Source organism: Nerophis ophidion, linkage group LG29 (genome assembly GCF_033978795.1).
Source record: "Nerophis ophidion isolate RoL-2023_Sa linkage group LG29, RoL_Noph_v1.0, whole genome shotgun sequence".
Lineage (NCBI taxonomy): Eukaryota > Metazoa > Chordata > Actinopteri > Syngnathiformes > Syngnathidae > Nerophis > Nerophis ophidion.
Window position 1 is genome coordinate 18,477,075 of NC_084639.1, and position 5,114 is coordinate 18,482,188.

General features: G+C 33.8%; 1 long non-coding RNA gene across 1 annotated transcript; it reads right to left on the reverse strand.

The window, feature by feature from the left end:
* Positions 1 to 969: 969 nt before the first annotated feature.
* On the reverse strand, positions 970 to 4,670 carry LOC133546155 (uncharacterized). Its single transcript, XR_009805016.1, has 4 exons — positions 4,448 to 4,670; positions 3,457 to 3,558; positions 1,218 to 1,305; positions 970 to 1,120 (listed from the first exon to the last, which is right to left on the reverse strand). It is a non-coding gene; the product is annotated as an uncharacterized LOC133546155 (long non-coding RNA).
* Between the last annotated feature and the right edge of the window lie 444 nt (positions 4,671 to 5,114).

Sequence of the window (5,114 nt, forward strand, 5' to 3'; positions counted from 1 at the left end):
TTCTGCTATTTTCGGGTTTTGTCGGCACTCCCGAAGAGGTTTTGAGACATTTCCTACAACTATAGCAGAAGTATTGTGCGTATGAAGCAAGTTCTTTTTTTGGAATTTTTGCGTAAGGCCTCCCCCTTACGACATTTTCGCTAAATAAAGTTTCGGGTTTTGTCGGCACTCCAGAAGAGGTTTTGAGACATTTCCTTCAACTATAGCACCAGTATTGTGCGGCTGAAGCAAGTTCGTATTTGGAATTTTGCGTAAGCTCCCCCCCTTACGACGTTTTTGAGAAATAAAGTGTTCCAAAAATATGCATTTTCTGCCATTTTCAGGTTTTGTCGGCACTCCTGGTGAGATTTTGATACATTTCCTAAAACTATATCACCAGTATTGTGCGGCTGAAGCAAGTTTGTTTTTTGGAATTTTAGCGTAAGGCCCCCCTGCCTTACGACATTTTCGAGAGAAAAGTTTCCAAAAATATGCATTTTCTGCCATTTTCGGGTTTTGTCGGCACTTCTGAAGAGGTTTTGAGACATTTCCTACAACTATATCACCAGTATTGTGCGGCTGAAGCAAGTTCGTTTTTTGGAATTTTTGCGTAAGGCCCCCCCCCCCCCCCTTACGACATTTTCGCGAAAAAAGTTTTCCAAAAATATGCAAATTCTGCCTTTTCGGGTTTTGTCGGCACTCCTGGAGAGGTTTTGAGACATTTCCTACAACTATAGCACCAGTATTGTGCGGCTGAAGCAAGTTAGTTTTTTGGAATTTTTGCGTAAGGCCCCCCCTTACGATATTTTCTCGAAAAAAAGTTTCCAAAAATATGCATTTTCTGCCATTTTCGGCACTCCTGAAGAGGTTTTGAGACATTTCCTACACATTTAGCAACAGTATTGTGCGGCTGAAGTAAGTTAGTTTTTTGGAATCTTTGCATAGAACACCCTTCTTAAACATTTTCGTTAAATAAAGTTGCTTACCTTCTGGTACCTGCTGATCTGTATTTGGGATCTGAGCAAGTCCTGAAAATGTGTGCAGATCCGCCTTTGTAGTCCGTGCCGACACCGTAGTCAATAAGCTTCTTCTTTGTCTCCATCTTCTTGTTCTTGAAATCCGTCCTCCACTGTTGCCATTTCTTACATAAAGAAGTGTAAAGTTATGACTCATATCTGTCCGTAAACTGGCCTTGAAAGCACTAAAACATACCGGTGTTGTGAGTTGACATTACTCACCCAAGGAACTTTAGTTATTAGAGTTCTGGTTGGATGGTTTTTCACGGGACACATTTCTGGTGTTGTTTCTGGATGAGGAGATGCTGCTCTGTTATTGATGGAAGTAAAGTCTGAATGTCATTAAAACAGTTAGCGCCATCTTTTGACACTTCACAACAAAGATGAGGGGGATAAGACGCAGGTAAATAAGACCGCCCACAAAAGGGCGACTGTCAGAAAGGAGTCGTAATATTTTATGACTCCTTTAATGCGCGTAAAAGGAGCCATAACGCGCATAACTCCTTTACGAGTTATGCGAGTCATAACTCGTAAAGGAGTTATTTAAAAAAAATAGACAAAAAAATAGATTTAAAAAAAAAAATCAATTTTTTAAAATTGATTTTTTTTAATCTCTTTTTAAAAAATTATTTTTTTGAATTGATTTTTGTAAAAATCTATTTTTTTTAAATAAATCAACAATTTACTCTATTTCAAAATTAAATAGAGTTTAATTTTTAAATGTTTAATCTAATTAAGAAATAAAATCTATTTATTTTTAAATGGATGACATTTTTGATCTTTTTAAAACAATACATCAAACATTTTTGATTAATTTTTTTTAATCTTTTAAAAAGATCTAAAAAAAATTAAAAAAAATGTAAAGATCTTTAAAAAATATATCTTTTAAAAAAGTGATATTTTTGAAATATTTATTTTTGATCTTTTAAAAATAGATCAAAAATGGATCAAAAATAGATGAAAAAATGTATCTATTTTTTTATCTATTTTTCAAAAGATCGAAAATAGATCAAAAATTGTCTATTTTGATCTTTTAAAAAAATAGATCAAACACTTTTGATCTATTTTTTTTATCTTTTAAAAAGATTTAAAAAAATTATTTTTGAAATTTTTTTCAAGATCTTTTAAAAAGATCTTTTAAAAAAATAGATCTTTTAAAAATTGATATTTTTAAAAGATCAATTTTTGATCTTTTAAAAAATAGATCAAAAATGGATCAAAAATAGATATTAGATCTATTTTTATCTATTTTTTAAAAGATCAAAAAGTCTATTTTTGATATTAGAAAAAAAATAGATCAAACATTTTTTATCTATTTTTTTAAAATCTTTCAAAAAGATCCCCCCAAAAATTATTTACATTTTTTTTTTAAATATCTTTTAAAAAGATCTTTCAAAAAAAGATATTTTAAAAAATAGAGATTTTGAAAACATCTATTTTTGATCTTTTAAAAAAATAGATCATAAATGGACCGACAATAGATACAAATTTGATCTATTCTTTTATCTATTTTTTAAAAGATCAAAAATAGATGAAAAATGGTCTATTTTGGATCTTTTCTTTCGTATATGATACGATGCGTCTCACATATGAAAAAAAAAGATCCAAAATAGAACATTCTCCGGCAGTGCTCCTTATAATCCGGTGTGCCCTATGGTCCGGAAATAATGTTAATATTTGTGAGGATGTTTACTCATTTACGTATCTAGGCCAGGGGGGTCCAACTCTTTTTAGATGGGGGGCCACATGGAGGAAAAATGTGCTCCCAAGTGGGCCGGACTGTTGAAATCCCGGCACGATAACTTAAATATAAAGACGACTTCGGATTGTTTCCTTTGTTTCAAAATAGAACAAGCACATTCTGAAAAATGTACAAATCATGTTGTTTTTTTAACACTTACATGTTGCAGTTAATAGTATTCTACCTTTATTTGTCGTTATTTATACTTTCTGAATAAATGACGTGATAATGTTCATCAATCAACTCATTGGTGAGTTTTGAAGCATTTTAAGGGGGTCGAAATACAGCTCAAAGAGGCCAAAATGACATTTTTTTTTAGGAAACTTTTGTTTTGAAGGGGTTTTTTCGCCAACTTCCTGTTGATTTTAAGTGAAGGATGTTAGAGTATGAAATGTAGGTCTAAGTCAGACCTACATAGAGGTTTTTGTTTCATGTCTCTACGACATTCTTAACGGAAGTTACAAGCAGTTTTATCAGTGTTTTTTCCTAGGGGGTGCTAGAGCGCTGTTTTGAGTTTTGGGTTTTTTGATTAAATCGCAATTTTTGCCAGTCCTGATGTGTGTGTTAAATTTGGTGAGTTTTGAAGCATGTTAAGGGGGTCAAATTACAGCTCAAAGAGGCGGCGGTGTAATAATAATAATAATAAAACCTAAGAAATACAATTGGGTCCCTAATAAATGCATGGAAGTGAATAAAAATCAGGTTGGAATAAAAGAATACTTCTCTGATTTGAGTTCATGTGTCCTGCCATGAACTGCCGGCCAGTCTCGGGCGTAGGCGACCCGCGTCTTTGGCGCCGCCCTTGTGGCTCCCTGGACCTCTCTCAGAGATGTGTACGAATGGAAAAAGATCAATAAAAACATTGTTTTAATATATTTTCTGTAGCAGAACAAACATGACAAAAAACATTCCTAATTGTTAAAAATCCCACTGTTTATGTTAAACATGCTTCACTGATGAGATTATTCAGCCAGCGCTGTTTTGTCCTACTAATTTCAGCGCTCCTTGAACACACCGTCGTTTGTACAACTTTCTCCGATGTTGTATGCCACTCCTTCTTTGCCTCATTTTGTCCACCAAACTTTTTATGCTGTGCGTGAATGCACAAAAGGCGAGCTTTGTTGTTGTTATTGACTTGTTGGAGTGCTGATCGGGCATATTTGGTCAGAGCATGACTGTCATATATGGGACAGACTTACTAAGAAAGATGTCATGTGTGGGACAGACTCACTAAGAAAGATGTCATGTGTGGGACAGACTCACTAAGAAAGATGTCATGTGTGGGACAGACTTACTAAGAAAGAAGTCATGTGTGGGACAGACTTACTAAGAAAGATGTCATGTGTGGGACGGACTTACTAAGAAAAATGTCATGTGTGGGACAGACTTACTAAGAAAGATGTCATGTGTGGGACAGACTTACTAAGAAAGATGTCATGTGTGGGACAGACTTACTAAGAAAGATGTCATGTGTGGGACAGACTTACTAAGAAAGATGTCATGTGTGGGACAGACTTACTAAGAAAGATGTCATGTGTGGGACAGACTTACTAAGAAAGATGTCATGTGTGGGACAGACTCACTAAGAAAGATGTCATGTGTGGGACAGACTTACTAAGCAAGATGTCATGTGTGGGACAGACTTACTAAGAAAGATGTCATGTGTGGGACAGACTTACTAAGAAAGATGTCATGTGTGGGACAGACTTACTGAAGAAGCTTCTTGGAGGCTCAACAAGGACGCTGCAGAGCTTCAGAAGGACATGTTTGTCCAGCACATGTCTCACACACACAACATGGGGAAACAAGATGGCGGCTCTGACCTTCGACCTTAGTCAGGTGACATTGACAGCCCTGAAAAAAAAAAAAGGGGGCGTTTCTCACTGGAATGATTTCCTTAAACCACCACAGAGGGGCGCTGTGTAATATTATACACTTTTTTTTTTTTCAAATTGGGGGTAAGTTAAGACATTTTAGTCCCAAAAGAAGTTTTGGAAAAATATTACAGATAAACACTAAAAATGTATTATTGATGTATTGTTATTTACATACAAACACTGACATGTATTATTTATATATTATTTACAGATAAAGACTGACATTTAATAATGATTATATATTGTTTTTTACGAACACTAACATTTATTCTGTATATATTATTTACAGAAACACTGACATTTATTATTGATATATTGTTTTTACAAATAAAAACGGACATGCATTATTTATATATTTCTTATTTACAGATAAAACACCAACATTTATTATTTATATATTATTTACAGATAAACATTAACATGTATTATTGATATATTGTTTATTTACAGATAAACACTGACATTTTTTATAAATGTATTGTTATTTAAGGATAAATAATT